The 25,855-nt window shown below is 38.3% G+C and overlaps 1 protein-coding gene and 1 long non-coding RNA gene across 2 annotated transcripts in view; both read left to right on the forward strand.

Moving 5' to 3' along the window:
* The window catches only part of grk5l (G protein-coupled receptor kinase 5 like), an 821,722-nt gene that overhangs the window by 440,105 nt on the left and 355,762 nt on the right, over positions 1-25,855 (forward strand). The window lies entirely within an intron of this gene.
* Positions 21,659-24,966, forward strand: LOC141375529 (uncharacterized). The gene is made up of 3 exons (XR_012383939.1): positions 21,659-21,737; positions 21,867-22,658; positions 23,228-24,966. It is a non-coding gene; the product is annotated as an uncharacterized lncRNA (long non-coding RNA).

Below are 25,855 nucleotides of genomic sequence, written 5' to 3' on the forward strand. Positions count from 1 at the left end.
GCTTACATTTATACATTTATGTGTATATGTGTGTGTGTGTGTGTTTATACATACATACACACACACATATATATATATATATATATATATATATATATATATATAACTGCTGTCAAAATTAGTGCTTGATTGCATGCAATTAATTTGAAATATTTAACACGTTAAAAAAATTATGCAATTAACGCATTTGCAGTTTATTTTATTTCCTGTTGTGGTCGACGTATGTTCAACATGCAAAGAAATATGAATAAGACCAAGGAAGCACTTTTTAAAGGCAAGTTTCAGTATAAAACAATTAATGTTGCATTACAAGGCTCTCCAGCGTTTCCTCCATAATTTAATGCAATTTTGGGTGTTTCATTTTTTTTAACTTTCGACTTTTGTTTTGTTGGAATTCAATACCGCATGGTGAACAGAAAGAAAAACCTCTGCATTTTGTGACTCGTGGTCCTTAAGGTAATCAAAAAAAAAAAGACTTTTGGTAAGATTATTTTCTTAACCATAGTAAAATCGGAGTATTGGTGTCCATGTAAATGTACTCAGAAAGTGGTGGATGATGTCGCGAGCTGTCAAAGACAGCGCATTCCTCTGCCTTTCAGCATGCACCCTCCAATGGTTTCATTAAGTTTGATGTGTTTCCCCCTAATCGCAAGTGTCTGCTTCGCGTCGTTGTGTCAGAATCCTTGTGAAATACAGCCATACTTGAGAACGCTTAGTTTAAGCAAATTTGATGAACGCAATCATACTTATATGTATATATGTGTGTGTGTGCATATATATATATATATATATATATATATATATATATATATATATATATATATATATTCAAAGATTACACACCTATCTACCATAAATACCTCCACATGGCCTCTAGAAAGTCTGAAATGACTCTGAAACTTAGAGGGAATATACAGATTGAAGGATTCGGATTTCTGCATTCCAATGTCTCATCATGGACCAACGTTTATCTTTTTCATCATCCTGTTTCTCAGTATTTAACTGTGAATTGATTTTAATTCATGATTAAGTTAACACATTGCTTAATATAAGAATGTTCAGTGCATTTGCCTGTCTCTTTATAACTATTTTCAGGAGCCAGCAAACTAGGTCAGAGGTCATGGAGACCATGAGTGGAACTAAGGGCTGAGGACTGGAAACAACTGTTTCTATTGTTATTTCTATGAGTTAATACTGTCTAAAATGTCTAAAAGTGATTTTACTGTATTTATGATTAATTATTTTAAAGTGATTCTACTTTTTATTCAAAATAGACTTTGTATAGTAAGGATATTATAACTGCCTGAATGTAGATGATACCGATTTTTAACCAGTTTTGATAAAGACGGCTGAGAATACACTCAGCCTTGGATGAGAAACAAATTACACTTTAAGTGTGTGTGTTTTATTTGCTTGTTGATCCGTTTCACAGGTCTGGAGTCAGCTCTAATCAGTCTAAGGGATGTCTGACATTTATGTTTAGATATTGTTCAGAATTGTCATACAAACCCCACGTGGAAATTTTTCTAGTCTATCTGTGTTTTAACCAATCAGGTTAGAACACCTATATATATGATGGAATTAATGACGTCATGTGAGAGTATAATTGTTATTGATTGGTGATTGTAAGCAGAGCGGCCTAGGAACTCATTGCGAGTGTTGAAGCTCGCTTCTGCTGATGTAACTACAATCTATCTTCAGTAAACTTGATTTATTTATTTAAATCTCTGACTCCGGCTCTTCTTCATCTACCAGACTGGTCATTATTTGGGTTAAACTGTAAACTATCCCTACAAGATGGACCACTTGTTCAACAAAATGCTGAATTCTAGGGACATTCTTAGCAAAAACTAATTTTTTTTACACGTATGACCTGTGTAAGACATCAGCAACATGACTTAATGATTTTAGAATAACAATTTAGAAAAGTTTAAGTAATGAGTATTAGTCATTTTTATCAATTGTGACCATCTTTGTGTCATAACAGTGGTATTTCTATTGCGTCCACTTCCGCGATAAAAAAACATAAATGCGATCGCCTCCATTACTGACGTTTGCAAGCAGCAACACAGTGAGATTTGGGAAGTGTCTGACTATAAATGACGATTTTAAACCCTCCTCTTATTGACGACACCTGCTCTTGTCTACATTGCATTCAAGGCATGGTGCACCTCAAACGAGCCTAATCTCTTCATCAATAATGATGGATTCTACAGTTCCCAAAGAGCCTTCTAAATATATGGTATGTTTAAAAAGTCATCTCAAGTATTTGATTAGCATACTGTTACTTTGTAATATAAAGAATGGCAAAGGTTCTTGAGAAAATTGCATGTGAGGTGAACCACGTGCCTAAAATACGTATCCTCATCAGTAAAAATCAAAGATTTAGTTTGTTTTGACAAATATAACCTTTTTGAATACATTTTGTTAGAATAAAATATACAGTATGAAAGTAAGGAAAGCGAAATAATTTAATAAGTCAAATTAATGTCGAAAAAACGTGCAGGTAGCCCTGTCAGCGTTTAGTCCGTTAGTCATAAAAAAAGATTAAAGATTTTTGGCAAGTATTAGTGACTTGGTGCTTAATCATTGTTACTGTGGCGTCGAAATATGAGTGGTGAATCATGGACATTTTACTCGAACATTTACAACACACAGCGAAACTGTCTGTACTTACTGCATGGTTTCGTGTAGTAATTAATTTGATATATGTACATGATTTAATATAGTAATTTTTTAAATGCTAAATGTTGCATTAGTGAAAAAGCAGCTGCTTCATCCGATAAGGCGGAGAGGACGCGTTTTAAAAATAGAGGTGCATGCACAAAAATCCAGGCAAATTAGATCCACATGTTTATTGTTATTGGGAATTAACAGTTCAATTTCAGTTCTGGGCACACATGTAACAAAAGCAATGCTAGTTTTACATGCGAACCAACACGGTTTGGTTCGATATGACGCGGTGACACGGTTTGGTCATGTTTTCGATCATGTTTATGATCTTGTTTTTTTCTTTTACTTTAAACAGTGAAAGAGGTATACTTCTGCTTAGTAGCAAATAAAACAAATCCCTCTTTAACCAAAAAGCTTCCTATAAAAAATAAATGTAATATTGTAGCAGTTAAATAAAAAGAAAAGAATAATTTAGTTTTTATATGGAACTCAGTTTCAATCTATTTTTAAAGAGCCCATATTATGGGTTTTTGAAAATGCCTTTCCATGTAGTGTGTAACACAGCTCTAAGCGAAGTGAAATATCCAGCTAAGGCTTAAATCTGTAAGTGTACAGTGTTTAAAACTGTCAACTCATAGTGCTTCAAACGAGTCGTCTTGATAACGAGTCATTATGTGTTTTACCATGACGTGATAACGAAATCAAGTAGTTGCGCGCGCAAACCCGGGAGATTTGAAACCTGGGGCTCCGCCCTCTAACACAGAAAAAGCCACATACACACACACAAACATGCCGGTCAAATAAAGTCACAATGTGCAAATGGATATTTATGATTCTCTACCCAAAGATGTAACCTCTAAGCAGCCTTGAGCAGTTTGAATGCTTCTGGAAACTACATGCTACAAAGAATACTTCATCGGCCGTTTGTTAAAGGAAGGATCAGTAGAGACTACTGATAGACTATGTCAGAACCTGGATCGGTTTCTTCCTCCATTTCTCAAGTGTAAGTACGTGTGATTAAAGTTGTTGCCTCGTTTATTCTAGCTTGCAAATGTATTTAGTTGTGATTTGTTACTTGTAACCACCTGTACTGTATCAGGTTAACTGGCTATATTCTCATATCGCGTGTAAAGCCATGTTAAAAATGCGACTTGTGCCGCTTTGTTTACGGACCTCCGTAGAGGAGGGTAATGTCCTCATTTGTAAGTCACTTTGGATAAAAGCGTCTGCTAAATGTAAATGTAATGTGTGTGTGTGTGTGCGGTGTCGTCCGATGAGGAGTTAATGTGTGTATGTTTGTCGTGTCGTCTGAGGTGGAGGGTAATGTGTGTGCGCGGTGTCGTCCGAGGTGGAGGGTAATGCGTGTGTCTGTGCGCTGTGTCCTTCAAAGAGTAGGGCAATGTTTGTATGTGTGTGTGTGTGTAAAAAGAGCAGAGTGTGAAAAGATAGGAGATTTCCTCGCCAGTTCTTGGAGTTTTTGCTCAATAAAATAGTTAGTCATCAGTATTTTCAAGTCCATCGTCTGTATTTACATTCACCCACTGGCAACCGAAATCCACGCCTTACACTATCGAGCATGTATGCACTGTGACAACTTTTATATTGTTGATTAACTGTTCGGCATTTCACTCTGTCTCGCGCTGATGGCAGTCAGGATTGACCAATCGCAACAGACTGTCATCGGTCCAATCAGCGGAGGGGTTTGGGAACAAATTAATTACTGAACGATTCATATGGGAGTCGCTGGGATAATTGGGTAAAAATAAATTATAAATAAAAAGTGTTTTTTTGACCTTGCATGCATATGCATTCTTTATGTTGTTGGAGACCCTTACAACCAAAATAGGACCCTATTTCATGTATTATATGGGCTCTTTAGTATTTTTTTAAATATATATTTTCAGAAAGATGAGTGTCCACCTTTTCTTCAGACAGCACAGATCTGCTTAATTCAAATGTCACCTGCCATTTCAGTGGATCTGAAAGCAGAATTACCTGACTGAAATGGGCTTATGAAGGAAGAAAGTAATGGGGCTTTATGACATTTATCATTTTCTTGAAACCCAAAATTTCCACTACCGATTAGGGTCTTATATCCACAGCTATAAATGTACTGATCGCCTTGGTGATTTGCTTTGAATGAAAGCCATTAGAATCAACAGCAAATCAGCCAGCAGAGTATCAATAACAGACCTTTATTGGTTATTTTTGTAAATTGCTTGACTTATGTTAAGTTTTGTGCCAGTAATCTGGTTTTCCTCTCACGCTTGAACTATATCTTACAGTTCATAACAACTTTAACACACACTTTTCAAAGTTGTGTGTCACAAAAACTCTCCATAATCCACTCAAAACGCTATTGAAACCCATTTTCGGAGCGCAAATTACCAGTTGTAAACGCTGTAAACAGAAGTTCTAAACGTTCTAATTGAAAACGCTGGTCGCTATGGCGCCCTCCATGCAGCTGCCAAGAAAAAAGGTCTATAGGATTACATTAACGTTACTAGCCATTTTGCGAACTAGTGCAACGGGTGCCTGACTGGAGTTGTGTTTGGAGGTGGGCAGGTGTGGTGATATGTGAACAAGTTAATGAGATTAGCTGTTCTAAGAAGGCAGAAAGATTGCAATTGAGTGCATGTTAAATAAAGTGATATTCTGAGTTCAAAAGCGATGTCCTACTCTGTTTAACATTACAGCGGGAAGGCAGCATGTTGCCTGTTACGTCATTTAGGATGCCATGTTGAGCGTTGCTGCACTGAAAACTTTGTGTGTTGTACTTACTCTCTTTTATCTTTTGAGATATTAGCCCGAATCATTCGGTTGGTAATGTGTACCAAACCGAAAGTCTCACCGAACGGCTCAATACAAATACGTCTATCGTTACACCCTTAACACAGTTGAAGTCAGAATCATTAGCCCCCCTTTGATTTTTTTTTTTTTTTTCGGTTTTAAATATTTAAATATAAATATAAAATAATGTTTAACAAGGCAAGGACATTTTCACTGTATGTCTGATAATATTTTTTCTTCAGGAGAGTCTTTGATTTATTTTGGATAGAATTAAAGTTTAAAATTTTTTTAAAACTCATTTTAAGGTCAAAATTATTAGCCCCTTCAAGCTATATATTTTTTTGATAGTCTAAAGAACAAACCATTGTTATACACTTGCCTAAGGCCCCGTTTACACTGTTAGGTCTTGATGCCCAATTCTGATTTGATGCCTATATCTGTTTTTTTGCCTGTCTGTTTACACATTGTTTTAATCGTGACCCATATCCAATTCATACGTTTACACTTGCCATACAATTTACGATGTCGTGCATGCATAAAGGCGGGTTCTAGCATCTGTGCCACACTAGTCAAGATGGAAGAAATTGTCTTGTTTTTAGCTCTGCGAAATACGTGAAGTGTAGTATAAGCAGTGAATGGTTTAGTCCAGATTTACCCCCACACAGTTTATGTAATGGTATGGCCCTGATGTGTGTGTGTGTAGTTGAAGATCTAGCCTTTGCGCACACTGGTATTGGAGAGAATAAAGTTATTCTATGTGTAGCCCGCAGTGCTTGTATTAATAGCGACAAAAAGCAAAAGTTACAACACGAAGTTCGCCCAACTTAAAATTTTGAGCTTATGGTTAGTATGCTTTACGATGTCCTCCACCATTCAGAGGAATTTGTGGGCACGAGAGAGATCTCAGGTTTGGTGGGAGCAAATTGTGGCGACTGACCACTTTCCCTCTCTGTGTTTCCTCTGATGTTGTTTACCGCATCGGCATCTCCACACACGCTCCTCTTTCTGTCATTAAACCGCGGAGAAGCACCACATTGTCGCAAGTTTAACGATGTACAGAACAGAATGCCTCAATAAATCCGATCTGCCTGTTTACATGACAGTCGCATTGTCACATATCCGATCTATATCTGATTTATATCCACATATGAAGGAGGCCTGAAACCGATCTCTGAATATCTGAACGCCTGCGTTTTTCTTGTGTTTACACAGTCCTAGAACAGATCTGATCCGTGTCACATGAGAGTAAAAAATTGAAATTGGGTCACATTTAACTTGTTTAAATTTGCTGTGTAAACGGCGCCTAATTAACCTAACCTGCCTAGTTAAGCTAATTTATTAAGTTAATTTATTATTATTTTATGTGGACAAAATAATGCCTGCATTATTAAATAATTCTTACTAATAGCAAAACTGATTACAGAGCTTTTTCAATTAATTTCTTAGCTACAATTACAACTAAACAGCTTTACAATTTAACTGTTACTAGTACTTTTTTACACTATTAGACAGTTTTACACTTAGGCTCATGAACATTTGATTCAAGAACATTGATTGGCATTGAAGAGCTTGCTAAGTGAATTATAAAGCACTGACCAGAAAGCTAAATTTTATTTATTAAAAATAAATAAATTAGAAAAATAGCTTTATCTTTTTGTAATAATGCAAATTAACTAAACATTGCATTTAGGTGACCAATTAAACCAAAACCATGCAAAACTACAAAATATAAATTATTTGTAATGCAGGTGAACAATTGTTGGGTTTGTCTCAAGAATATCTATTAGTTGTGCTTTTATCATTTTAAAATAGCTTAAATTATGCATGATTGGGGAACATCTATTAGCAAGTAATCTGCTGACATTGCATCCGCGCCAAAACAGTCGCTCCAAAATCGCTTGAATGAGGTGGTCTCGGCTTGATTGAAAAGAACTCTAAAGCTAATCAATTGTAGTGAGAAAGCAATACGATCCAAGCCCGGTTATATCACAGTGTTTTATGGCTATCTATAGGCATACGTCTATATGTAGAGAGAACTATGAGTAGGGTGGGAGGTCATTCCAGACATCCCAAGTCTCCTGGAAGTTTCGCGAGTCTCCCGCAAATGCAGACTACATATTTAGTTAATTAATTATTGATGTACATTTGAAATGTATATGTGAGTAAAGACATCAGACAAAACCATTTTGTTAAAATATTTATGGTAAACAAACACAAATAACAGTTGAAACTACTTACAACTAAAGAACAAAAACTACATGTAACATTAAAAATAGCATTTAAATAACATTCAACTCAAACAACTAAGCAAACTACAACTTTAATTACATGAACAATTTTTAGTTAAACAAACAATGAACTAAATAACAATAACAACAGAGCTACCAATATTACATTTGTTTAAACTAAAAATTAGTTTAAACAAGTTAAATATCAGTAGCTTTGTTGTCTGTGTGTTCAATGATCACTTTAAATGGTAGTTTTTGAATTAGCTCTTTAATCTCTCTTTGGTATAGGTCGGCGGGAATCAAGGAATTGTTGAAACTTCATGACAGCAGCTGCAGGTTTCCCTCATCTTCAGAAACGCCAACAATCTTAACCTTCTCTACAGCGACCCATCTCTCAGCTACCTACATTTAAGTGAATAGAATTTACATGTTTACATACCTTCAGAAACATCATTTTTTTAACATTACATCTTTTTTGACAGAGCACCTTCATAGTTTTTATCAAATATTGTTAATCAAAAATTATATATTGAAATGGCAGACCATGTAAGACAATCATGTATACAGAAATTACATTGTAATCCTTGATTATATTAGGTTATTATATACTATTAAATGATAAAGTTTGTTAATTTTTATTTCGATAATTTAAACAACTGAGTATACTTATGTGCACAATTCATAATCAGAAATGGTTTTATTATAATGTTTAATATAATTTAAATTAAAAAGGTTTAATATAATTTAAATTGAAAATTTTACTTATTAAATTGTGCAACTTAAAAACTTGTAAACTTCTTAAACTGTACAATTAAATAAAAAAAAGCATGTCTATTGACGTGCTTTAAAACCAGGTGCAGCGGGAGTCTGGCAATGAGGTCATTGGCGTTTCCATCGAAAACGAGCTGAGGAACCACGTATACTTGGCTGTCGCTGCCCAGGAAGTGGCAAGTGTTATTGATGTCTGACACCCTAATCACTTCAGCCACTGCTTCCTGCAAATGGCCCTCCGCAATCTAGGTATGTAAATTTTTTTTTTAAATAAATAAATATATATTAATTAAGTTACCTCCACAGTTGTATAATTAGAAGAGTGTAACTTTCCAGTTCCCTCTTCCTAAACGCAGGGATATAGGTTGTTAATGAAAACCTCATCACCCACATACAGCTCCTTCAAGGCCGCCTCCCTCCACAGTAAAATGCTCAAGATCCTCTCCAGGCATTTGATTTTGAGGTCCACTATTGGCACACATGTCCTCGTTATCCTCACCCCATGAAACTGCAAAAGTGCAATTTACAGGTGAGTATAGTAGCATTTCTCAGGTATGTTTTTGAAGTTCCTCAACACTGCATAATATGGATATTTAAATTCACCCATATTTTGGTTAATTAACCTCAGTAATTCCTTATATAAGAGAGAAATCCACATATGCAATATTGGGTGCCTCATGCCATTTTTGTAAAAAAAAATAAAACAATGACACAGATTAATTGCCAGCACACCATAAAATGAAATCTGCCCATGTAATATTTAAACAAACTGGTATTCCCTCTCTAAATCTGTAGCTGATTAAGTGTAAATTGTGCATTCATGATAGATTTTAGGTTTTAATTATGTTTTCGTTATTTGTGATTTGATTTGCAGAAGCATTAACTTGGCCAAAAACACAATTTCCCCAAAATGACAGTAAAGTATATTGTATCTAATATAATGGCTGTGACTAAGGTTAGCTGTGATTTTGATTCTCTACAGTGATTCTGCTTGGTCAAGTGACAGTTAACTTAAAACTGAAAATTCAGACATTTAATCACCCTTCACTCATTCCTTCTTTAAATAAACTTTAATAAACTTCTTTAAGTCGTTTATTTAAGTTTAAGTTATTTTTAAAATTAAAAAACCTTTAAGCTCCGACTGTTTCTAACTGTCAAAAATATCAGCATTTTTGTTTAAAAGGAAAAAAACGTTTTTTTGTGAACCATCACTTTAAGAACATGAGTCCTACATGGTTACTTGGTCATAATTTAATCACACAATTATCTGTCTTGTGTGTGGGTAAATATGACATTTGTATATTGGCTGAAACTCTCCCTAGAGTTGATTTAGCTTTTTTGATCATTTTTTTTTTTACTATTTGTAAAACGTAACTGTTAGCATAAATTAAGAATGCAAAGAATTTGATTTTACATCTGAAGGATTTTGGAATCACTTTAGAAGTAATTTGCAAACTTTGCTTTACGTCAGACCTTATTTATTTTCCTATTTTCGTTGTCTATTCTGGGTACCTCAGTGTTGAGACAAAACAAATACACTGAAATATAGCAGTCAACATTTGATGTGAATGAAATCCTTTCATCTAAAGCTATTCAAAAACACACATTCTAGTCTCAGAACAATTTAGATTTTTATTTTTTATTTGTTTTGACTTGCTAAATGTAGAATACTATATTTCAAGACCAGACCTTCAGTTTCAACTGAATCTTACATTTTGTTCTCGAACTAGGCTTAAGCCTGGTCTGTAAAATTGGAGATATAATTGATTTAACACTGGACACGTTATTACAAAAATGCATGATTAACTCACTTCTGTAATTTGCCCCTTAAGGCCGAGGTGTCCTCTGGAAAAAAAATTCTGGTTCATCACCAGTCATTTCGGGGGGAAGAGGACAGAGCGCCTCCTTGGCAGATGTCCATGCTGCTTCTGGGATGTTTTGTGGCGTAGTTTTAAATTTGAGACTGCCTGGTCCTATAAGCTGGTAAATCTGCACAAATTTTGAAGATGTAACTCACCCTTTTCTCAAATTCTGGGGTTGACCCATCTTTTTTGTTAAGGTAGCTAACCACCCCATCAGTTAGCAATTTCTATTCTTGTTCCAGTGGTCGAGTACCTCAAAGCTCTTCTTTGGATGTGTGTTGCAATACAAATATTTCAAAAGGCCTGTGGTAGGTGGTGGAGTTTCTATACTGCAGAAAAACGAATACAGACACGGGTTACTTGAGAACGTGTTGTATTAGTCTTTACCCTTTAGAATTATAGTTAGATGCAATATATTTAGTGGGAAGTGGGGTTGTTGGAATTCATAAAGAATGCTTTCATATTGGTTAATATTATTTATTAGCAAAAATATGGTTGGAATTGTAAACTAATGCTTTTGAAACACTACAATAAAATTATCAATAGCTGCAGAATTGCACTTTCATGCTCAGGCACCCGCGCTTCCTCCGCAAGTGACGTGACGTCATTTACAATCAACACTTGCAGCGTCACTCGCACTCAACAACAAAAAAAAAAACTTGGAAATAACGATGTTGTCAAATGATTCTAATACTTTAATTTTATACCATGACAGATCCTTCCAGAAAGCTACTTGTTTATCCTATGATTATAATGCTTTAATAGAACGTTAGCAAAGTAGGCTACGATTAAAATTTAAACCAGCAAAGTTGATTATTGAAATATGAATTATCAGGTCTAAAAAAAAATGTATAAAAATAAGCTGCTAAAATATTGATAAAAACCTCAGGTGATTGCAAATTTGAGTTTTAGTTTTTATTTTGAATCTTTTACAAGGAGTTTTTCATTAACAGATAATAAAACAGTATGATATAAAAAATAGAAGTTTAGAACACTATTATAAATAAACAGAGGTAACGCAAAATGGTACATTGTGGAGTTTATTTTGTTTCTCTAAATCACATTATTCATTTTCTTTACATTCACAGAATACTATGTCTCATTACATCAGTTACATTTTGAAGGAAAAACCCTGTGTCCTCCATCTCAGTAAAGGCAAAACTGAAAGGTTCCAGAGTAACAGCTCTTTCTTCTGAAAACCGAGCCTTTTGTAGTTTGTCCAAAGTAATCTCAAAATCATCTTCATCCATAAAGAGTACTTTGGGTAGCTGAACAGAACCAAGCAGCACATTTGACTGTTCTGAACACCACTTATGTGCTTCCTTTAAATTTCGTAACAGTTGGTTCTGTAAAATAACAAAGAACAAGTGAGATACAAATTATAAAAAAAAACAAAAGCAAAACGGTGTGCCTCCTGTGATGATTGAAGCAGTACATCCTCAAACACAGAATACTGTACATTTATACTTGCATATCTGCCTCACAATTTATGGCGCACAATCAGATGCATATTACAGTATGTTCATTTTAAAACTTGACATTTAAAGACCATTTGCATTGTATCTGACCCACTACACAGTATGGGCTGTATATCTTTGATAATTATTCCTGTACCATATCAGGCGGCCAATCACCCCTTAGTATGGCTTTAGACTCCGCAGTGAAGTGTGCAAAAACCTTTCTGTGACTGTAAAAAAAAAATTGATAATATTGTTACAAATAATATCACAAAAATGACAAAACTTTTTATTTTTTATAATTTGTTAATATCTATTAAATGTGTTTTATTAAGTAAAATAAATACTTTACCTATCCAGCCTAGAGTTCTCCATTAACATAAAACACCACCATTTGCTAAGTTTTGGCATGTCCAGCTACTCATATCATGTAAGTTAATACCAATTTTAAAATCCTACTGACTTTAAATTATCAATTACAATTAAATGAAGAATCAATTACGGTATACAATGCAGACTTTAATAGGAAAAAAATAGAGGCTAAAAGAAATCAATCAGAGGAACAACAACAACCTTACCATTAACAAAAAGACACCGCAATCATTGTCATAAGGTTGGTCTGGAAACCCCTTTAATACAACAAAAGTGTAACCAAGGGGAGTGACACAAATGAGGTAGGATCCGCATGCAGGTTTATTCAAAGTCAGGCAAGCAAAGGTCAGCACAGGTGCAAATAGATATGTACAGGCAAATCCAAAATCGTAGTCAAACACAGGTGAGAGGTCAGAAGGCAGGCGGCAGACTAAGACTAATGGGCTAACAAGGCTAAGGTCAAAACACAAGAAATCAAGACTAGGAAACGCATTGTAGTGTTACTTTACAGATAACAAGACTCAGCAATGAGGGTTTTAAAAGTGAGCTGTATATATGTGAGTGTATTCAGAACATGAGCAGCATCAGCTGCGTGTATGCAATCAGTCAGGATCTGGAACCGGTTGTGTGTGTGGAGCATGTCTGGTTATGTAGTCCATTTATAAGCAGATTTGAAGTTCCTGTGGATGTGTGTTTACCAGCGACATCTGGTGATTAGAGCTTGCTGGTGATCATGACAGAGCCCCTCCTCTAAGGAGCGGATTCCAGACGCTCCTAACATAGTTCAGGCGGGAGGTGGAGCAGAGGCGGAACAGGGAGAGGGATGGAGGGCCAGGACCATGCAGCTGGGGCATACCTGGGGTGTGGAGCTGCAGAGGGCCTGAAGTGTGGAGCTGCGGAGGGCCTGGATCGTGGAGCGGCAGAGGGACTGGATTGTGGAGCAGCAGAGGGCCTGGATCGTGGAGCTGCGGAGGGCCTGGATCGTGGAGCTGCGGAGGGCCTGGATCGTGGAGCTGCAGAAGGCCTGGTGAGTGGAGCTGCAGTGGCCCTGGATCATGGAGCTGCAGTGGCCCTGGATCATGGAGCTGCAGTGGCCCTGGATCATGGAGCTGCAGTGGCCCTGGATCATGGAGCTGAAGTGGCCCTGGATCATGGAGCTGAAGTGGCTCTGGATCATGGAGCTGAAATGGCTCTGGATCATGGAGCTGAAGTGGCTCGGGATCATGAGGCAGCGGCCAGTCAGGAAGCTCAGGCGGCGGTCATTCAGGAAGCTCAGGTGGTGGCAGCGGCCATCCAGGAAGCTCAGGCGGCGGCGGAAATTCAGGAAGCTCAGGCGGTGGCAGAAATTCAGGAAGCTCAGGCGGTGGCGGAAATTCAGAAAGCTCAGGCGGTGGCAGAAATTCAGAAAGCTCAGGCGGCGGCCATATAAGGAGCTCAGGCGGCGGCCATTCAGGGAGCTCGGGCGGCAGCGGCTCTGCCAGCAATGGTTCTGGCAACAGCTCTGGTGGTGGCAGCACTGATGACAGCAGCTCTGGTAGCACTGGCAACCATGGCTCTGGCAGTGAATGAGGATCTGGCAGCTCTGGAGGTGACTGAAGATCTGGCAGCTTTGGAGGCAAGCAAAGGTCAGCACAGGTGCAAATAGATATGTACAGGCAAATCCAAAATCGTAGTCAAAGACAGGCGAGAGGTTAGAAGGCAGGCAGCAGACTAAGACAAACAGGGTAACAAGGCTAAGATCAAAACACAAGAGAACAAGACTAGGAAACACATTGTAGTGTTACTTTACAGATAACAAGACTAGCAATGAGGGTTTGAAAGTGAGCTGAATATATGTGTGTGTGTAATCAGTACATGAGCAGCATCAGCTGTGTCAATGCAATCAGTCAGGATCTGGAACCGGTTGTGTGTGTGGAGCATGACTGGTTATGTAGTCCATTTATAAGCAGATTTGAAGTTCCTGTGGATGTGTGTTAAGATAAGTGAATGTAGTATTTAAAAAGTAACACTTTGAGACTTCATGGAATTTACCTTCAAGACAAGGCCTGTCTTTTCAGTACATTTTCCAGGCATTATCCTGTTTGCAATGTCTCTGTTGATTACACAAAATTAATACATTACAGTGTTTGCAGTGTTTTTACATTTATTTTTCATGTATAAAAAGTGATGCAAAATGAAATTGTAGAACATTTTCTGAATCTGAAGTTGCTACAGGAGTTAGGGGTTATTAAATTATTTCAGCATGTTTTGTAACAAATGTACATAACATTACTGTTAAGAACTGATAACAAACAAGAGCTCAAGTCATATCATATCAATCAATACTTCCAGTATTCTCTGAGAAACAGAAGAACCCAGGAAAGGACCTAAAAATTATTATTATTTTTTTTTAGAAAAGAAGCACATTTGGTATTTTCACAGATAGTCTTCCACTGAATCTCGCACCTAGCCATTTCTTGCTGAACAGATTGGCTTTAGAATTTTGCCGTTGTCCTCTCTCTCTGATCTCCCTGGGCTGAATTATTCTCTCTACTCTGGTTTGTGTTTCCTAGGGTATTTTTGAGCATTGACACCAGGCTTTGTGCAGCTGATATTATGTCTCCTAATGGAACCTGATGAACATTAACATAAAATTTTGCTGCAAGTCATGCAGAATTATGAATTATGCAATGAGAGAAAATAAACTGTTTTAACTATTCCCTAAATTCTTTTTATAGAGACATTGTAAATTACCATATATATATATATATATATATATATATATATATATATATATATATATATATATATATATATATATATATATATACATACACACACACATATTATATGTGAAGCAATTCCTGCTTATTAATGTGGATTGCCAACACCTTTGTACACATTTAAAAATAATATAGAAAATATATCTGAACATATAATCTCCACTCCATACATCAATGAGGAGCTTAGTTATTCAACTTTCATATGACGCAAGTCTGTTTCAAATGATTGCCCCTCATGGCTGGTTTTGTGGTCCTGGATCATATTATTAAGTGATATTAACGTACATCCCAAGTTTTTTTTTTTAAACAATTGATCGATTTGATTCAATTTTGTCTCATAAAACTGTTTACATGCATCTGATAGGCACAAACCTTCAAATATTTAACTTGCCTTTAGCTGATATCTTCATTACATAACAGTTCAATAGTCTATCTGGCTTAAAAAAAAGTTGACTTAATCATTAAACATCATGTTATAGTTAAAAACCGTTAGGTGAGTCCCAGAGAAATTCTGCGCTCGCTGCCTGTAACCTTAACGTAAATTATGCTAGCTCACTATCCTCGACGCGTTTTTAATTTTAATTCTGTAAAATGTCCAAGAAACAGCGAAAATGGACCTCATTAAGTATCAACCTTTATTACAGCTCATGACGGACATTTCTCAAAGAGGTAATAATACAAATCTTACCTGAGACGATGTGTGGGAGCTCGACTGCCCAGCCATTTTGCTCGGAGGGCTTCCTTTAGTCTGGATTCAGTGTCTCATCACGCATGCGCACCGTTGCGATTGATGGCTCTCACTTGTTTATAAATACCTGTGACAGCGGTGACGTAATTTTGACAGTGGAGTGTCGCTGTTTGATTCGTACTTAATCAGGTTGTGGTGTCCATGGTGAAACTGTATTCGTGTTTGTAAAGTAAACCCACACATCATAAATTTATAAGTCGTATACAGACAAAAAAATTTTGTATCTGTGTCTGTTCTAATCGCAGATTTTGGAATTGTACCCTTGTAAAATCACGAGTACGTTTCGTTTCCTTTTACGTTTCAATAATTACACATGTGGATTATATTTATGCACAAAATATTTATTTACACACAAAATATTTATGAGAGTGATTTTATTCCATATCACTGCACTTTCCTCCATACGCAGGTGAGATGAATATGATCAGTCCACATGGTACAATGGAGACCAGGCATTTGATGGCGTTTTGCCCATGGTAATGGCTGTTGGACTCACCTCTCAAATCAAGACTTGTGTGACTTTTGAAATGGTGTCTCAGAACAGTCGATAACATGTTGTTTTTGTAAATTGTTCGTTGAAGCATTGAGTCATCGTTGCTTGGATTGTATCCTTGGGAAGCCATGGTATGTATTACCTTATGTTCTCCTCCATGATGTCAATCCAATATAAAATCTCCCTGCTTACAATGGACTGAGAAACACCAAAGCTTTCAGCAAGATCCCCTGCAGTACAATAAGACACATCTTCATGAGTCATTAGGAGCTGATCCCAAGGATGAAGCTGTTGCTGTATGTAATGGTAAGGTGCTCTGCAACTGAATAAAATGTCAACCCAGTGTAGGGCTGACAAAGGTATTTATTTTTTCCAGATGTAGGTGGAATCAGGTTAAGTTGTGATTTGGTGTAGCTGTGGTCAGAAACGCATGGGTCCTCCCATTGTGTTTCTGCATCACAGTTCAGGGGCATGCAGACAAGTTCATCCTCACAGCTGTCCACTGCATCACTGGCAGTCACTGATAGATCTGTGGAAATAAATGTTATTATAAACATTGTACACTAGTACATAAACTACATACGGACAATTAATATATTATGCCACCCACAGAAAACTTTGTGTAGATCTATGGGTGCTATAGTTTCAACCTTTATTTCCTGCTAAATCAAAGTTCACAAACTCCATTCAATTTTTTAGAATCTGATATTTATGCTCTAAATCAGGGGTGGCCAACCCTGTTCCTGGAAAGCCACCTTCCTGCAGATTTCAGTTGCTACCCATATCAAACACACCGGAACCAATTAAGGACCTGAACACCAGGTGATAATTACAGGCAGGTGTGTTTGATATGTGTTGCAACTGAAATCTGCAGGAATCTGGCTCTCCAGGAACAGCGTTGGTCACCCCTGCTCTAAGCCATCGTAATGAAGCCAAATTCTTACCCCCTTGCCATCCCAATGTTCCACCCGTGGCACATAGCATGCTTTAAGAGGAAACTTGAGAATCCTCTATGTGAGACAGTTAATTGTAATGACTTATCTATAGAATTCCTGATGGCCTTTTCTGCATGTGTAATTACACAAACGCAAGCATGTTAATTTGGTGATATGATGGATGTTTCTGATACTTTCATTGACAGCTCGAATGCGGTGACATTTGAGGCACAAGATGGTAAGTCACTGCATTGTAGAAATACTGCTTTAACAGCAGAGGAGATTAAAAATAAGCCAACTGTTTATTTTTGGGACGGCGCTGTTTTAAAAAGGAAGTTGACTCTGTGCGTAGTCCAAATGAAAAACAACATCTTATCCTAAACTTTCAAAGACCTGGCACGTTTATTTACTTGCACTCGTGCACATCTACTCGCTACCCAGAGGCTATACCATCACTCACTAAAAGCAAAAGCTGTTTTAAAAGCACTTATCACATTCTTTTCAACCTTTGATTTTTCTGAAGTGATCCACACCAAGTTTTATGTCCCGAGTGTTTCAACAGGTGCTTTCTCAACTTAACCTCAAACACGTTACATCAAGTGCTTACCATCTGAAATCTCAGGGTGCATTAGAAAGGTTCCATTAAGCCTTAAACCCGATGCTGAGTCTAACAAAGACTGGGATGAGGGGCTGTCATTATTATTATTATTTGCTGTTTGTGAGTCATGTTCAGGAGTCATTGAGTTAGCCTAGCCAAGTTTTTGGACACATTGTGAGAGGCCCATAAAATTGTTGCACGAGTCATGGGTATCAGAAAAAAAACAAGAATGGCATCTTCTTGATTATGTATGAGCTATTTGAGAGTGTTTGCACAATATAATGTAACCTAGGTCAGATCAGTTTGGAGAATACGCAGACAAATGAAAGAGCGATTTGATAAGAGTGCTTTTTCTGAAGGAGACAAAGTCCGCACATTAAACTCCGACAAGGATCTTAAAATAAAACATGTTTATTAAGCTACACACACAGTAAACTACTCTATGTAAAACAGACAAACATACAGATACACACACAAACGCACAGTTCTGGAATGAGTGAAGAACTACAAGCTCAGAGAGTCTGACTTATGCCTTGTTTCCACTGACTGGTACAGTACGGTAAGGTTCGGTACGGGTCACCTTTATCAGGCTTGCGTTTCCACCACAAAGGGTACCCTTTTGGTGGGCATGGTGTAGGACAAAGTTTATATTCATATTCGCTCGAATAAATGTCTACAGTAAAGCTGTACGGGTCGTTCACATATCATAATGAGCAGCACTTCTCTCAAAACAGATCCTTTATACACCCAAGTACTTGTTTATAAATGTTTATTACTAACTTTTCTATGAAAATGATTTGATTATAACTGCAGATCAATGAAATAGCCTACTGTAACGGCTGTAATTATATAAAATAAATACATAAATGCAACATATATGAACACATACAGCCCCTTACAGTCTCTGATATATTATTAATTACAGAAAAATTACACACGGCAAACATTTAGTACTTGAGTTCAAAACAGATGCAATATAGCCCACAGTCAGCGCAAACCTCTCATCTGTGTCTGTAATCTTCACCAGCACATGTAAGCTCTGTTAGAGAGTAAATTTGTCATTCCCAGTTCATAATAGTCCAAAAGGCGAAGATAAACGTAGCAGTTTGTTCATGATTCAGGTTGCTTAAACAATTTTGCTCCTGTGTTTTGATGGCTTCTCTTTTTTCCACGCTTAACTCTTGCTTCACTCTCGCGCTTGTCCTTTTTTTTTTAATGGATCCGATGACGGAGACACTTCAATAATCGCACTCACGTTATTATCAACAGCTCAAGAAGTTCGTTATATCAAATATAGACGCGGACGCGAGCTCCCGGAAGAAAGCGAATACCATTCGCACTTTTAGATGGCCTCGTAAAACAACATCAGGACACGGCAGATGTGTCTGTTCATCGAGACGACAACAAGGTTTGTTTGAGCCCGGGTCATCCCATTATTATATACATATAGTATTTCCATGTAATATCTCGGCTTTGTATTTAAGAAAAAACATGGCGGTTCCTTTGTTTACGTTCTGTGTAGCTCCACGAGCTCATGACGTATCTCTGTAACCAATTAGCATTCAGCTGCACGTGTAGCTCCACCTTTTGGTACCCTTTCTCCCATTTGGTACCCTTTCGAAAGGGTGCCAAAAAAGTGGTACGGTGCGGTTTGGTTCAGTACACTTTTTGACAGAGGAAACGGCCATAAAAGCGTACCGAACCGTACCACTCAATGGAAATGGGCCATAAGGTTTATTGCTTAAACTTAATGAGTAAAGAACCATAGGGTACCAAACGCATCGCAACTTGCTAAGTTCTTAGCATTGCAACCTGAGAAAACCATCAAGCGAGTGACGAGTGAGACTGGTCATCAAAACGCAAGTAACACAAACCCACGTTTCACTTCTTCCTGAAGCTGGTGTTAAGTTTAATCAGTAAACCTTAGTCAGACTCTCTGACTAAGGTTTACTGATTAAACTTAACACCAGCTTCAGGAAGAAGTGAAACGTGGGTTTGTGTTACTTGCGTTTTGATGACCAGTCTCACTCGTCAGCTGGTTGAGGAAAACCCCTGCAAAGCTGATTGGTTGCAGCGCATTGACGTGGTTGGAAAGTCATTCATTGGAGGGGTCTTCTGGAGTGTGGGATTGGTTGTCCCGGTGACGGAGAGTATGACGTCAACACGCGGGAAGATTTTGGAATGGGGATTCCTCCAGTGACCTGCTCCTTGGCAGAATTACGAAACTAAGGAAGTCAGAGTTGACTTCGAAAAAGTGGAATTACTGACCCTACTGCGGTATGAGGCAGCATCCGAGTGTTCACGGGAAAGCAGTTATACGAGCAGAACAGGGTCAGACTGAGTTCATGCGAGTCGCGAACGTACACAGAAGCAGCTTGAGCTCCAGTGAATGGGTTATTGTTCCCGAAGTGATGTAACAGCGGACAGATGCAGACTTTACCGGGTAGTTCTTCCAAAAGCGTTGTCCGGCAGGCGTGTTGTAAAGACGGAAGGCGTGCAACTCACAGTTTGTGCGTAGAAACCCCTCATGAAGCCTAATCTAATACCACGAAATTTCATGTCATTTAAGTTTTATAGTGGGCAGTTTAGACCAGCCCAATCTGTGATTGTCCAATGGCCGTGGCTACTGAGTGAGACCATGCCTCTTTTTTCACTGGTTGTCTACGACCAGTGAGGGGAAGACCTGTGGTCGCGCGCTGGAAATAAAACTTTACTTACTGTTATTAAAAATTCAATGAAGCTTTGTGAATAACTATCTGCAAACACAGTCTTATCACCTAAACAAATGTTCTCTGAAGCCTTATAGCTTCAGTTTGACATGAAACATCACAGCCTTTATCAAATAGTTATTTACATGCGTTACACATGCTACAATGTTTCATTTACATGCACCCTATAGTAAATACACTTGCTTACATACATAGTAAAACATACCTGATGGACCATTACTTAGCAACACATTCTTTGTCTTATAAAGGGGGAAGAAGAGTGTGTATAGGAATTAGGTTCCAGGTGATAATTGATAAAGGAGACGAAGGGGGCACAACGGGGCTTTATGAATGCTAATTGTAAACTACTTAGAATAAGGCTGAGTTACTACAGGTCGCTACTTGTGAATTGGCAAGTATACATGCGTCATGTACACTCCCCGGCCATTTTACAACAACGTCCATGAAACATTACTTATGGTCACACAATGCTTGTATATTCAAAGAATATTTACCTGTTCGATTAATAAAGCCTGTGGAGTTGGACAAAGGTCTTCTGATCTCAATGTGAGTGCAGTCAATTGCACCCAAGCAATGCGGCATTCCGTGTGTCTTAAAAAAGTTGGCGACCGGGGGGGTTGTTCCTTAAAACAAGATTAGAAAACAAGCCAGGCTTATTTTGGTTAGTCAGACTTTTTTTGTCAATACCATTTCATAAATCAAACTTTAAAAAGTTTGAACTCAGTTACTATGGCAACTTATGCTGGGAAACTAACCTGGTTTGGGGCAGGCTAAGCCAAACTAGAACAGTAACGCTAACCTGCTGGTAATTTCAGGTGTGAGTTTGCCAATTAATTAAAAGTGTATAAAAGGGATCTCAAGTCATGTTTGTGAATTTAACCATGGCGTGTCCTTTCATTGATGAGGTCGTGGATGAGGGAACTATTATTGTTCGAAGGGCATTTCAAAGAGAACAAACTTTCATGGACAGGTCAAACCCATTGGAGTTTCATGACAACTACCTTTATGAGCGGTATAGATTTTCAAGAGATGGGATTGTGTATATTTGTAGATTACTGAGCCCATACATTGCAAATAGCACATGCCGCAGTGAGAGTGCCCCATTACGTCTCTGAGTGTGCTGCCTTAACTCATGAGTAAGCCTTGGTTCAAACCAATCAGCGCACTCTATTATGCATGCGATGTAACTTCATTAATATGCATGAATTAGATATAAAGGAAGACTCCTTTTACCTGTTACAGTGTTCAGACGGCAGAGACTGGATTTGCCACTTGTCTCAGATTAGGCTCCTGTTGATTTTCCTGCCTCTACAGATTCGGTAAGTGTGCTCTTTCCGTTTGTGAAGACGTGACTTAGTGCAATGACTGGCATTACTAAGTATTTTACAGTAATTCTTCAACATTATAGACTGTAAATGCTTTGTTTTAAATGAATCATGTCTATTCAGTGTCTTTTAGTCGGTTGTACAACAGTTATATTCGCCATCTGAATCCGAAACGCGGTGTGAGGTGGTGTGCCAGTACGATGTTTACACAACAGATGTAGCATGCCAAACAGATGCTGTTCCGCCCATCAAACATACCAGCACACAATACAGTTGGAAACCAAAGCAAAGAAGCAAGAGTAAGAATTAAATCCATTTCTCTTTGCTGGTCAATATTGAGTTGGCATACAAGCACGTTTTGTCTTTTCAGGCAACCAGGTTGAACAACGTAAAAAGGATGTTTAGCAGTACATGTCATGTACTGCTAAAAAATCCAGCTTAAACCAGCCTAGGCTGGTTGGCTGGTTTTAGAGGGGTTTTGGGCATTTCCAGGCTGGTTTCCAGCCATTTCCAGCCTGGTCTTAGCTGATCAGGCTGGAAAATGACCAGCTAATACCAGCTTGACCAGCCTGGTTAAAGCTGGACATAGCTGGTTTTGGCTGGGCTCCCAGCCTGCTAGGCTGGTAAAGCTGGTTTTAGCTGGTCATCTCCCAGCCTAACCAGCTAAGACCAGGCTGGAAATGGCTGGAAACCAGCCTGGAAGTGGCCAAAACCCCTCTAAAACCAGCCTGGTTGACCAGCTAAAACCAGCCAACCAGCCTAGGCTGGTTTAAGCTGGATTTTTCAGCAGGGCGTTTAACACCTCGTTCGATGAACTTCCACTAGCTGTTTCAACGCCTGTAAAAAGGTCAAGAACAATGTCTATAGATGACATTACGTTGAACCCCGAAGATACTAACCCCACCATCCAGGCACGTGCACACATAAGGCTCAACCTGTGCAGTGCACATGCCCTTTTTAGTCTTGGATAGAAAGTGCCCTTCCAAAATGATCAAAAGTGCCCCCGCGGCGCGGCACACCCTCGGTCCCGCCCTTCAGTAGGCGCGCGACAACACCGCTCTTCAGAACGCGCGCAACAACAACCAACCCCCCCCCCCCCCCATCCCCCCCCCCCCCCCCCCGCTCTTCAGAACGCGCGCAACAACAACCCCCCCCCCCCGGTCTTCAGAACGCGCGCAACAACAACCACCCCCCCCCCCCCCCCCGCTCTTCAGAAGGCACGCAACAACAACACCGCCCCCACCCCCCCCCCCCCGCTCTTCAGAACGCGCGCAACAACAACCCCCCCAATCCCCCCCCCCCAACCCAAACCCCCCCACCCCACGCTCTTCAAAAAATTTCTCCTGCACATGCCCTTTGGATGGTCTCTGCACGGCCCTGCCACCATCTATAATGCGAGGTGAGTAATTTGGGTATGTACTTGCTACTACAATATAATGTAATTTGGCGTGTTGTATTAAAATATTTTGTTGAATTCCTTTTAGGTTTTTGTGTCTCCTATCAGCACTGTGGTAGAAACTCCACATTACAGAATGAGGAAATTTATTGTTTATGAAGAAAACCTTATTGCGTTCTTCAGGCAGTGTCCTATCTGCACAATAAGCTGTGTTATACACAGTAGGACAGTCGGAACTGTTTTGTTTGTGGATCAGGTCTGCACACACTGTGGGCATCATAACACTTAACACATTATAGGCACATTATATATTATGTAGGCTATATAGATATCTGACTTGTGTTTTTTGTCAAATGTTTACACCGCGTATAGATGCTGTTATGGTTTATACATTTTAGCAAATTCTTTCTTCACTTGATAAGAGCTCTATTTTCACCTGAGACTCTTAATAGCCCTGTAAAGTTTCCTGTGACATGCTTAATTGTTGCATCGTTGAATTTTATAATATGTCAATTTTACGTTTGTGTAATTCTAGGTACCATTTTAATGTGTGTCTAATCAATTGCTAATCACCTATTTTAATCTAGAATCGCCTTGACAATGTACCCCAATTTTGGCTATATGTTGCAGGGTATGTTGACAGGCTCCTGGAGCTACTTTTTGACTGCGTGCTAGAGCAGCCCAAGCTGTTTCAGGACAAGCTCATGCAAATACGAGTTCCTGAACACCTTTGCATACAGTATGAACGACGAGAAAAGTGGGAGGCTGTGGCACTATATCCGCTTGTTAAGTGTGACTTCACGTGGAGCGGCTTCTGGGTCTAAGTGCTCTATTCAACTGAATGGGGAGATTCATGAAATGGTAATAATAAACGTTTACAAAGCGATTTAATACTTTCGAAAGTCACGATCGCAATATATATGTCCATGCCTAATATCCGATGGCCAAAAAGTAATTCATTGTTTTATAAATTGTTAAAATTTTGGTTTTTGTTATGCAGCAAGCCCAGAGATTGTTGTGTACACTATGACTTTATATAAAACTAACTTTAATGTACGATATTAATAAAAAGTGATCATAAACAAATGATTTCTCCACTCAAGTGAATGGCGGCTTGGACCCGGAAACAGTATCACACACACGTCACAAACACGTCACCACGTAACAAGCAGATACCTCAAGATTTAAGTCCACAACAACGTAGGGCTGCACGATTCTGGCTAAAATGTGAATCACAATTTTTTTGCTTAAAATCGAAATCATGATTCTTTAGATGTAAAATAAAGGTTAATATGAGTAGGCTATTATTATTGTTAATTCTCAAACAAGTATGTATAATATGTTGTCCATATTGAGTTATAAAGGAGAATTTCTGTGGCTTTATAATATGGATGTGTGCGCTCACTGTGATGGGTCCCTCCGTTAGTGGCGAGAGCACTCGATGCACAATGCCAACAGTCGGTCGGCGAGTAAACAAATGTAATGAATGGAAATACACAGGTCTGTGCATATAGACATTTCATGTACTGCGGTACAGTAACGTGTCATTTGTTTGTTTCGGTTGTCTTCATTTTAATGGTTTCGTTTAGTGATGATTCTATGCTGTGCTTTATCTGCCTAATTCCCGCTGGAGTGGGCGGGTTGTGTGACGTTTGATTCGGGGACGTTCTGTGGGCGGTGTTTGCGTGACGCGCTGTGAGCTACTAGCCCGACAGTGAAAACGCGACATGATTTCAGCCTCATTTCTCAACCTCCCGGGCTATTGGCCCGGCCAGATAAAACCCCTGGCTCGCACTGGCCCGATAGTGGAAATCCGGCTATTGTCCTCTCTTGTGCTCTTTTATGACCCCTTTTCCTTAACCTGTCAAATGTTTTCAAAGATATGTAACGGCAGATTCATAGGGCCCTCCACTCACCCAATTAAATGTCTTCATATATAGGTTTAGTAAATTAATTGGTCACACTTTACAATAAGGTTCATTAGTTAATGTTAATTAATGCATTTACTAACATGAACAAACAATGAACAATACATTTACTACTGTATTTGTTCATGTTAATCAATGTTAGTTAAAGAAAATACAGTTGTTCATTGTTAGTTCATGTTAACTCATGGTGCATTAACTAATGTTAACAAGCATGGACTTGGATGTTAATAATGCATTAGTAAATGTTCAATCATGATTAATAAATGCTGTACATGTGTTGTTCATTATTAGTTCATGTTAGTAAATGCATTAACCAATGAACCTTATTATAAAGCGTTACCAATTAATTAAATCTTCTTCGCTAGTTATGACAGTTAAAATTCATACCTGTTTTATAGATGGCATACCATAAAAAGTTTAGTAGGCAAAATGCTGATTGGCTGGCAATGACACTGTCTAGTAGTGACTCTGAGGATCATTCTTTGGTTTCTGCACAGTCTGGTGTTTGTGCAACCGACAATTCTGAAAATGTTTTCAAAGAAGATTTTGCAGAAAGTACTGCAAACAGTACTCGTGGTCTTGATGACCAGCCATACAGTTACTGTAAAAGTGATGACACTGAAACACAATCATCTTTAGAACCAATATGTGATTTGAGAAGTGATTTATCAAAATGGGCTGTTCAGAACAAAACGGACATCTGTTGATGAGCTACTTTCTGTGTAAAGGAAACATGGACATTATCTACCTAAAGATGCCAGAACACTTTTGGGAACTCCTTGCTTTCT

Source organism: Danio rerio, chromosome 8 (assembly GCF_049306965.1).
Source record: "Danio rerio strain Tuebingen ecotype United States chromosome 8, GRCz12tu, whole genome shotgun sequence".
NCBI lineage: Eukaryota > Metazoa > Chordata > Actinopteri > Cypriniformes > Danionidae > Danio > Danio rerio.